This window comes from Choloepus didactylus, chromosome 4 (genome assembly GCF_015220235.1).
Source record: "Choloepus didactylus isolate mChoDid1 chromosome 4, mChoDid1.pri, whole genome shotgun sequence".
Taxonomy (NCBI): Eukaryota; Metazoa; Chordata; class Mammalia; order Pilosa; family Megalonychidae; genus Choloepus; species Choloepus didactylus.
In genome coordinates, this window is record NC_051310.1 from 195,659,171 (window position 1) to 195,671,363 (window position 12,193).

Genomic DNA, 12,193 nt, shown 5'->3' on the forward strand with positions numbered 1-12,193 from the left:
CCAAGGATTGAAGCAGTCCAGTACCAGAATGCTCCAGGATTTTTTGAGAAATTATACTTGATGGTGGCTTGATTTTCAACTTCTGTCCACCAAAATCATAATGAAATAAATTCTTGTTCTTTAAGATAACCCATGGGTGTGTTATTGGTTACAGCAGATGGGTACACTAAGAAACCCACAAAGACACACACATACAATTTATAATAACTACAGAAAATCTGCACATTGATATTTTGCAACTGGTTTCTGTTAATCTTTCTTGGTTATTGCTTATTTTCCTACTCACAAATCATGGTATGTAAGTGACATGACTAAAGACTGGCAAAAACCTCTTCTTCAAATGAGACTGTAGTTTCCCTGAGTCCCAATAACTCCCAGGCATCTGGATCATGTTCCTGAGAGGAAGCTGGTCCTGTGTGACTGAAAAAAATCATGGGAATCTATTCTTGTATGTTCTGAAATTCCATAATATTGCATTAAGGTTTCTTGATCCTGCTAGACTATATCCTTTTCTTATAAAAAAATTCTCTCCTGAGTATATATTGAGAGAGTCTTGTTGAGTTTTTTCTGTTGTCTAAATTAATGTAAGTGACAAAACTCTCAAAAAATCATTTACTTCAAGCTCAGCAATGTATACATAAATGCCATTGGATAAAACAAGGGAGGAAAACCACAATGGAAAAAATTACTCATTCCAATATTTATGGGATTATTATCTGAAAAGTTAATAAAGTTTAAATTCACTACACTCATACATTTGTATCATATCAGCATTTATGAAATATAGAAGGGTAAAAATTTTTAAAAATGACTTCTATCAGGGTGATACTTTTATTCTTTTATTTAACCTTGCTATCTTCTTTCTCAATATTTAAAAATAGATACTGTGCATAATTCTCTATTCTCACTGAACAGTACAAGGGAAATGATATATTTTGAATTTTTTTATTTGACTTAGTATTCCCTTTTGGTCTATAACTGATATTCTTTTCAAATAGTCAATTTAGCTTGATTCCTGGGAAAAAAATAAAAAATGTTCCTTTCATAAGAGGAATAAGAAACCCATTTAATTCTTGTTGTTACAAGAATAATACAAATTTTAATGATTCTCTTAATGAATCATAGAATCAAAGTAATGCAAAAGATTAAAATAAATTAGTACAGAAGTGGGGCAAGATGGCAGAGCAGTGAGGTGTGGGTTTTAGCTACTCCTCCAGGGCAGTTTGTAGAAAGCCAGGAACTGCATGGACTGGACACTGTGGAGAAATTTCATTTTGGACATACTTCATACAGCACTAATGAATGTATGGAACAGCTGAGATCAGTGAAATCTCTAAGTTCTTGTACCCAGGGGGGCTATGCCCCTCCCTGTCAGGTACAGTCCAGTGGGAGAAGGGGCCATCAGTGCTGGGAAACAGGAGGGAGAACTTCAGTTGCAGTTCTGATTGAAAAATCAGACTACTGATCAAAAACTCCAAACATAGAGACCAGACACCAGAGAATCGGAAAGCAGTTACACAGAGAAGAGGAGATACAGCTAGGAAAAACAGCAAAAAAAATCCACAAAAATAAATACACGGAGTTTTTGGAGTTCTGATTAACAAAATACAAAGAAAGGCAGGGCTGAAACAAAATCAGGCACATACACAAATCCAGGGTGCCAGGACTGCTTCCTTGATTGTTCCTTAATCACCCTCAACTCCTTGTCTTTAAGCCTTTCAATAGGCCATTAGATCTGCAAGGATGGTAAAGAGTCCATACTGGGCCCTTCTTTTCCTTAACTTTTTCTTTTATTTTTATCTTTTTTTCTCTTTTCCTAAAACAATTATTCTAAGAAGCCCAATATAGAAAGCCACAAAGACTTGAAATTTAGGCCCAGGCAAGAGCAGAGATAAGAAAAGTGTGAGAGACAAAGCAATAAGTCTACTGGCAGAGAAAATTCACTAATCACCATAACTTCCCAAGAAAAGGGGAACATGGCCCAGCTCCAGTGGTGACCTCCTTTTGGGAACTCAGATACCAGGGGCTGAAATTCAGAAACCAGCTTTAGCCAGCCACACCCCTGACAGAGTCAGAGTCATCTAGAGAACTAAAGTCTCCACACCTCCTTACACTGGTGGTGGAACTGCAGCTGGCAAGAGTGACCTGCTGGATAGCATAAGAAAGCATAGATTCTAGAAGCCTCAGAGGAGGGTCTCATACTCAAGGAAACTCCATACCCTCCTTCTGAGACCTGGGACACTCTGAACTGGGAAAATCTGACTGGGGTTGACCATATCTGAGGAGACCATCACAAGGAAGGCTATATAGAGGCAGGGCAAGAAACAGACAAAAAGAGGTGAAAAAACTCTGATCAACTAAACAGAATCTAAGTTAAAGGTGAATAATAGATTGAACTGAACATCAAGAGTTAGAGAACAAATGCAACCAACAAGAAAACCTTAGGTAAAAGTGAACACAATCTCCAGAATAATTAATCAAGAACTCCAGCCTACGCAGCTTAAGATAATGAGCATACAAGGAAACATGAAAATATGGAGCACGCCAAGAACAAACTAATATTTCACTGAGACAAAGGAGTTTAAGCAATTATTGCTACATCAATTCAATGAACTGAAGGAAGAACTAATTGGAGATGTTCAAACAAGCTAAATCAATTCAAAAATCAAGACAATGAACCGAGGGAAGACATAGCAAAAGAGATGAAAGATATAAGAAGGACACAGGATGATCATAAGGAAGAACATACAAACTTGAAAAAGAAAATGGCAGAACTTATGAGAAAGAAGGGCACAATGGAGGAGATGAAAAAGACAATGGAGGGATACAACAGTAGATTTGAACAAGAAAACCAGACATCTGAATTCACACACATGAAAGAACAGATGGGGAAAAGAGTGGATAAATATGAGCAGGGTCTTAGGGAGTTGAGTGACAACATTAAACACACAAATATATGTGTTATGCATGTCCCAGAGGGAGAAGAGAGGGGAAAAGTGGCAGAAAGAATAATGGAGAAATAATCACTGAAAACTTCCACTACTCCAAGACACTTGCTGATCAGATTGTCCAATGTCAAAGGCAAAGAGAGAATTCTGAAAGCAGCAAGAGAAAAGCAATCCATCACATCAAGGGAAGCTCAATAAGACTACATACAGATTTCTCCTCAGAAACCACAGAGGCAAGAAGACAGTGGTATGATATATTTAAGATACTGAAAGGGAAGAACTGCCAACCAAAAATTCTATATCCAGCAAAACTACCCTTCCAAAATGAGGGAGAGAAAAAAAATATTTCCAGAAAAACAGACACTGAGAGAGTTCATGAATAAGAGACCAGTATTACAGGAAACACTAAAGGATACTACAGGCTGATAGGAAAAGACAAGAGAAAGATGTTTGAGAAGAACATAGAATGAAGATTATCAGGAAGGGTAAAATGAGAGAGGAAAATATAAGACATGACATACAAATCCAAAAAACAAAATGAAAAAGAAGAAATTACTGCCCTTACAGGAATAACACTAAATGTTAATGAATTAAACTCCCCAATAAAAAAACACAGACTGGAAGAATGGATTTAAAAACAGGATCCATCTATATGCTCTCTACAAGAAACACCTTAGGCACAAGGACAAAATTAGGCTGAAAGTGAAGGCTTGGAAAAAAGATATTTCATGCAAACAGCAACCAGAAAAAATCAGGAGTAGCTATGTTAATATCAGACAAAATAGACTTCAAAAGAAAAACAACTGGGGAGACTTCCAGAAGATGGCAGTTAGGAGAGACAGGGCAATAAATCACCTCCATGAAAAATACTAGATAAAAGCCAGAAAGTAACCCAGAACACCAGTCCCAGCAATGTGCCAGCTGGACAAGGTCTGCTAAATTCACTGGGAAGGTGCACTTGGTGAAACCAGGAATCTGTGTTCTGAAATGAGTGAGTAAGCCTGCTGAATATCTAGCAGCCACACTGTGGTATGGGGAAACCATGGGTTGGTGTTTGGAGTCAGACTAGTTCTTTTTTAGAAAACCCTAAGTGACTGCAGTCACAGAAGCGAGAACTGCACAGTGAAGTGTAGCAGGAATTGGCTGTGGGTAGCTTCAATATCTGGTGTGGCTGATAGCCTTTTGCACACCCACTGCTAATTGTCTCAGAGCAATGAAGGCAAAGGTGAGCCAAAAGGGGAAAATGACTATGCCCTTTACAGCCATCTTCCTGGTGGGCAGAGAATTCTCCTGCCCAGCACCACAACTCAGAGCTGTGCCAGGAAAACCAGTGTGACAGGAAGTGTTTACAGCAATATGAGCTCACACCACAATATCAGGCATGGAAACTAGCCTTTCACACACCCACAGCTAGATGTCCCAGAGTTAGGAAGGAAGAGCTGTCCAAAAAGGGAGAAATTAACACTCCTAATACAGCCATTCTTTCAGCAGGCTGGGAATGCCCCTACATGGCCTGTGGCCCAGAACTTCCCTTGAGGGAGAACATGCACTTATGATGTAGCATAGCATTCCCTCAGCAGAGGCCCTAGGAGGGCATGGCTTGGAATAGGGACCCACATGGAAATCCCAGGGATCATAGGCCAATACCAAGGACTTGCAGGTCACCAGCAGAGACAATCTGTGGTGAGACTGAACTGAAGGTTTGGACACTTGCAACAGCCTAAAAACTTCAAAAATGCCTGGGAAGTTTGTTTATTAAAGTTGTTCTCCCTCCCTAACTGCTCAGACACATGCCCCACATTCAGGGCAGACAACACCAACAACACAGCCAAACTTGGTGCACCAATTGGACCCCCACAAGAATCAGAACCCCACACACCAAGAAGACAAAGTTGAGGAGAACTGGCTTGAGGGGAATAGGTGGCTCATGGACACCGCCTGCTTGTTAGAGAAAGTGTACACCACCAAGCTGTAGATCTGAGAAATTAGAGATTGGTCTTTGAATTAGCCTACATATCCTAAAATAACCCTACCAAGTTAAGCAAATGCCAAGAGGCCAAAAACAACAGAAAAGTTTAAAGCATATGAAAAAACCAGGTGATGTGGATAATCAAAACCCAAAGACCCAAATCAAAAAAACAGAGGAGAGGCAGTACTTGGAGCAATTAATCAAAGAAGAAAAGACAAAAAAAGAGGGCATGTCACAGGATATAAAGGACATGGAGGAGACCCTAGAAGAGCATAAAGAAGAAATTACAAGAGTAAATAAAAAAAGATAACCTCATGGAAATAAAAGAAACTGTTGACCAAATTAAAAATATTCTGAATACTCATAGTACAACACTAGAGGAAGCTGAACAATGAATCAGAGACATGGAGGATGACAAAACAGAAAATGAAAGAACAAAAGAAAGAATGCGGAAGAAAATTGAAAGAATCAAAATGGAATTCAGGGATATGATAAAATATAATGTCCAGATATAAGACTCATTGGTGTCCCAGAAGGGGAGGAGAAGGGTAAAGGTCTAGAAAGAGTATTCAAAGAAATTTGGGGGAAAAACTTCCCAAACATTCTACACAACATAAATACACAAAGCGTAAATGCCCAGCAAACTCCAAATAGAATAAGTCCAAATAAACCCACTCCAAGATATATTCTGATCAGACTGTCAAATACTGAAGAGAAAGAGCAAGTTCTGAAAGCAGCAAGAGGAAAGCAATTAGCCACATACAAAGGAAATAACATAAGACAAAGTAGGAACTGCTCAGCAGCCACATGAGGCAAGAAGGGAGTGCTACAACATATTGAAAATTGTGAGAGAGAAACTGCCAAGCAAGAATTCTTATCCAGAAAAGCTCTCCTTCAAATTTCAGAGAGCTTAAATTTTTTTCAGACAAATAAATGCTGAGAGATTTTACTAATAAAAGACCTGCCTAACTTCTGATACTAAAGGGAGCCCTACTGACAGAGAAACAAAAGAGAAGGAGAGAGATGGAGAAAGGTTCAGTCCTAAAGAGATTCAATATTGGTTAAATAAAGGCAATAAGATAGAGGGAAAAACTATACCTGACAAATATGAAACAAAGGATAGGATGGCTGATTCAAGAAACGCCTTCACAGTAATAATGTTGAATGTAAATGGATTAAACTTCTCAATTAAAAGATATAGATTGGCAGAATGGATCAAAAATATGAACCATGAATATGTTGCGTACAAGACACTCATCTTAGACACAAGGACACAAAGAAATTGTAAGTGAAAGGAAGGAAAAATATTTCATGCAATCTACAGCCAAAAGAAAAAGAAAGCAGATAGCAATATTAATCTCATAAAATATATTTTAAATGCAAGGATGTTATGAGAGACAAAGAAGGCCACTACATATTAATAAAAGGGACAATTCAAAAAAAAAGACATACAAATCATAAATGTTTATGCACTCAATGAAGGTGCCATAAAATACATGAGACAAACACTGGCAAAACTAAAGGAAGCAATTGATGTTTCCACAGTAATTGTGGGAAAATCAAAACATTAATCTCTCCTATAGATAGATCAACCAGACAGAAGACAATAAGGAAATTGAAAACCTAAACTATCTGAAAATGTATTTGATTAACAGATATATATATAGAATATTACATCACAAATCACCAGGATAAACATTCTTCTGTAGTGCTCATGGATCTTTCTCCAGAATAGACCATATGCTGAGACATAAAACAAGCCTCTATAAATATAAAAAAATGGAAATTATTCAAAGCACATTCTCTGACCACAATGGAACACAATTATGAAACAATAACCATCAGAGACAGAAAATTCACAAATACCTGGAGGTTAAACAACGCACTCATAAACAATCGGTGGGTTAAAGAAGAAATAGCAAGAGAAATAGCTAAATGTATAGAAATGAATGAAAATGAGAAAACAACATATCAAAACATATGGGATGCAGCAAAAGTGGTACTGAGGGGGAAGTTTATAGCACTAAATGCATACATCAAAAAGGAGGAAAGAACTAAAATCAGAGAAATAATGGAAGAACTGAAGAAGCTAGATAATGAACAGCAAACTAATCCTAAATCAAGTAGAAGAAAAGAATTAACAAGGATTAAAGCAGAAATAATGACATAGAGAACAAAAAACAATAGAATAAATAACACTGTGTTGGTTCTTTGAGATCAAGACAAGCTCCTAACTACACTGACAAATCAAATCAAAAAGAGAAGACCCATATAAAAAATAATGAGGAAGGTGACATTACTGTGGATCCTGAAGAAATTTTAAAAGTTTTAATTGGGTACTATGAACAAATGTATGCCAACAAACTGGATAATATAGAGGAAATGGACAATTTTCTGGAAACATATGAACAACCTAGACTTACCAGAGAAGAAATAGAAGACCTCAACCAACCAATCACAAGCAAAGAGATCCAATCAGTCATCAAAAAGTTCCCACAATAAAGGTCCAGGGCCAGATGGGTTCACAGGAGAAATCTACTCCAATCTTTCCAAAAACAACTTGACACCAATCTTACTTAAAATCTTTCAAAACATTGAAGAAAATGGAACACTACCTAAGGCATTTATGAAACTAACATCAATCTATACCAAAACCAGGAAAAAATGCCACAGAAAAGGAAAACTGACATGCCGGACTCTCCCTAATGAATATAGATGCAAAAATTCTCAACAAATTCTCACAAATCAAATTCAAAGACAAAGTTAAAACCATCTTGCACCATGACAAAGTAGGGTTCATTCCAGGCATTCAAGGATGGTTTCAACCTAAGAAAATCAATAAAATACACACATTAACAAATAAAAAGAGAAAAATCTAATGATCATCTCAATAGATGCTGAAAAGATGTCAAAAAATTCAACATCACTTTTTTGATTAAAACACTTCAAAAAGTAGGAATTAAAGGTAACTTCCTCAATAAGATGAAGAGCATGTATGAAAAACCCATAACCAGCATAGTAGTCAATCCTGAGAGATATAAAGCCTTCCCTCTAGGTTCAGGAATGAGACAAGGATGCCCACTGTCACCACTGTTATTCATAATTGTGCTAGAAGTGCTAGCCAGGGCACAATCTGGCAAGACAAAGTAATAAAAGGCATCCAAATTGGAAAGGAAGAAGTAAACTGTCATTATTTACAGATGTGATCTTATTTCTGGAAAACAACTGAGAAATCAACAATACTGCTACTGGAGCTTTTAAACAAATTTAGAAAGTAGCAGGATACAAGATTGATGCAATAAGTCAGTAATGTTTCTATGCTAGAATGAAAGAAGTGAAGAGTCACTCAAGAAGAAGATAACTTTTTCCATAGTAACTAAAAAAATCAAGTATCTAGAAATAAACTTAACCAAAGATGTAAAAGACCTATACAAAGAAACCTACATAACTCTACTAAAGAAATAGAAAAGGAGGCCTTTAAAAGATGTGAAAAATATCCCATATTCATGGATAGGAAGGCTAAATGTCATTAAGATGTCAATTCTACCCAAACTCATCTACAGATTCCATGCAATCCCAATCAAAATTCCAACAACCTCCTCTGCAGACTTGGAAAAGCTAGTTGTCAAATTTATTTGGATAGGGTAGATGCCTTGAATTGCTAAACACACTCTAAAAAAGAAAATTGAAGTGAGAGAAGTTCCACACCCTGACTTTGAAGCTTACTATAAATTCACAGTAGTCAAAAGAGTATGTTACTAGCACAAAGATAGATATATTCATCAATGAAATTGAATTAGGAATTTGGATAGGACCCCAGATCTATAGTTGACTGATCTTTGATAAGTCCTCCAAAGTCACTGAACTGGAACATAGTCTTTTCAACAAATGGGGCTGGGAGAGTTGGATATCCATATCCAAAAGAATAAAAGAGTACCCCTTCCTCACACCCTACACAAAATTTAACTCAAAGTGGATCAAAGACCTCAATAAAAAAGACAGTACCATAAAACTCCTAGAAGATAATGTAGGGAGACATCTTCAAGACCATGTATTAAGTGATCTCTTCCTGAACCTTAAACCCAAAGCACAAGCAACAAAATAAAAAATAGTTAAAAGTGAACTCCTCAAGCTTAGGAGTTTCTGTACCACAAAGGAATTTGTCAAAAAGGTGAAGAGGCAGCCAACTCAATGGAAAGAACTTTTGGAAACAAGTCATCTGACAAAGATTGATATCTTTCATATATAAAGACATCCTACAACTCAATGAAAATACTGCAGACAGCCCAATTATAAAATGGGCAAAGATATGTAGAGACAGTTCTCTGAAGAGGAAATACAAATGGCCAAGTAAAACATGAAAAAATTTTCAGCTTCACTAGCTATTAGAGAGATGCAAATTAAGAACACAGTGAGATACCATCTCACACCAATGAGAATGGCTGCCATTAAACAAACAGGAAACTAAAAATCTGGAGAGGATGTGGAGAATTTGGAACTATTATTCATTGTTGATGGGACTGTATAATGATTCAGCCACTCTAGAAGACACTCTAGTAGTTCCTTAGAAAAATAGATATAAAGTTACCCTTTAATCCAGCAATTGCACTTATTGGTATATACCCAGAAGATCTAAAAGCAGTGACATGAACAGATATCTGCATGCCAATGTTCATAGAAGCATTAGTCACAATTGCCAAGAGATGGAAACAACCCAAATGTCCTTCCACAGATGAGTGGATAAACAACATGTGGTGTATACACACAGCAGAATACTATGCAGCAGTAAGAAGGAATGATGTGAAAAACATGACAACTTGGATGAATCTTGAAGACATAATGCTGAGTGATATAAGCAAGGCACAAGAAGAGAAATATTATATGCTACCACTAATCTGAACTTTGCTGGGGGAGAATGCAGGAGTGTTGGGCTTCCCCACATTGATGGTTGCTGATGTGCTCACAGATATTGGGACTGGTGATTTGATGGGCTGAGCCCTCAATCATGGGACTTATGTTTGGGAAGGCTGTTGCTGCAAAGGAGGGACTATGCCTGCTTATAATTGTGCCTAAGTGTCTCCTCCTGAATACCTCTTTGTTGCTCAGATGTGGACCTCTCTCTCTAGCTAAGTCAACTTGGCAGATGAAATCACTCCCTCCAATCTATGTGAGATCTGACACCCAGGGGTACAAATACACCTGTCAACGTGGAATATGACTCCTGGAGAGGAATCTGGACCCATTATCATGGGATGGGGGACATCTTTTTGACCAAAAGTGGTATGTGAAATGAAATGAAGTAAGTTTCGGTGACCGAGAGATTACTAAAGGAACCAAGAGGTCACTCTGTTGGGCACTCTTTTACACAATATAGATAACCCTTTTTAGTTTCTAATGTATTGGAGTAGCTAGCATTAAATACCTGAAACTATCAAACTACAACCCAGAACCCTTGATTCTTGAAGATGATTCTATTAAAATGTAGCTTATGTTGGGTCACAATGTGATTGGGAAAGCCATGTGGATCACACTCCCCTTTGTTCAGTGTATGGATGGATGAGAAGAAAAACAGGGACAAAAAAAGCACCTAGTGTTCTTCTTTAATTTAATTGTTCTTTTTCACTTTAATTTTTATTCTTATTACTTTTGTGTGTGTGGTAATGAAAATGTTCAAAAATTAATTTTGGTGATGTATACTCAACTATATGGTGATACTGTGTACAACTGATTGTATGCTTTGTATGTGCATGGTATGTGAACATATCTCTATAAAATTGAATTATTAAAAAAGGAAAACAATTGGACTTTCATCTAAAATGGCAGCATAGAGAGGATTGCAAACTAGTTAGTCACCCTAAAACAACTAATAGACAACTAGAAATAACCAGTAAATAATCCAGAATAACTGCAGGGGGACAAACATCACCATCCACTCGTCATACACCAACCTGAATTGGGAGAAATGCCCCAAGATTGAAGCATAAAATCTGTAAGTAAAAACTGTGGATCCAAGCCAGGAATTCTGTCCTCCCACAGCCCAAGCACAAACATACATGTTAGGAGTTTCCCAGAGGGAGATGAGAGGAGGAAAGGGGCAGAAAGAATAATAGACTATATAATCACTGAAAATTTCCCAACTCTTATGAAAGACAGAAAATTAGATATTCAAGAGGTACAGCACAACCCAAACAGAATAGACCCCAATAGACACACTCCAAAACAAGGACCAGGTTGTCCAATTTCAAAGACAAAAAGCAAATTCTGAAAGCAGCAAGAGAAAAGCATTCCATCACATATAAGAGAAGCTCAATAAGACTATGTACAGATTTCTCCACAGAAACCATGGAAGCCAGAAGACAGTGGTATGATATAATTAAGATAGTGACAGAGAAGAACTGATAACCAAGAATACTATATCTAGCAAAACTGTCCTTCAAAAATGAGGGAGAAATTAAAATATTTTCACACAGACAGACACAGAGAGTCATGAATATGAGACTGGTGCTACAGGAAATACTGAAGGGAGTGCTACAGACTGATAGGAAAAGACAGGAGAAGGAGGTTTGGAGAAGAGTGTAGAAATGAAGATTATCAGGAAGGGTAAAAAGAGAGAGAGGAAAAAATAAGGCATGACATAAAATCCAAAAGACAAATTATAGAAGAAATTACTGCCCTTACAGTAATAACACAAAATGTTTATGGATTAAACTACCCAATAAAAAGGCGCAGACTGGCAGAATGTATTAAAAACCAGAACCCATCTCTATGCTTTCTACAAGAAACTAATCTTAGATACATGGACAAAATCAGGCTAAAAATGAAAGTTTGTAAAAAGATATTCCATACAAACAACAACCAGAAAAAAAGCAGAAGTAGCTATATTAATACCAGACAAAGTAGACTTCAAAAGTAAAACAATTAAAAGAGACAAAAAATGACACTATATACTAATAAAAGGGTCAGCTCATCAAGACAACATGACAATCATAAATATTTATGCACCAAGCCGGAGTGCCCCAAAATTCATGAGGAAGACACTGAGTACACTGAAAGGTGAAGTAGATAACTCCACAATAATAATTGGAGATTTCAACACACCACTTTCATCAATGGATAGAACACCCAGACAGAATCAACAAGAAAGCAGAGATGAATTGTATGATAAATGAACTACACTTGAGAGACATTTATAGAACACTACACCCCACAACAGCAGTATGCAATTTCTTCTTGAGGTCTCATGAACATTTTCTGGGATAGATCACATGCTGGGTCA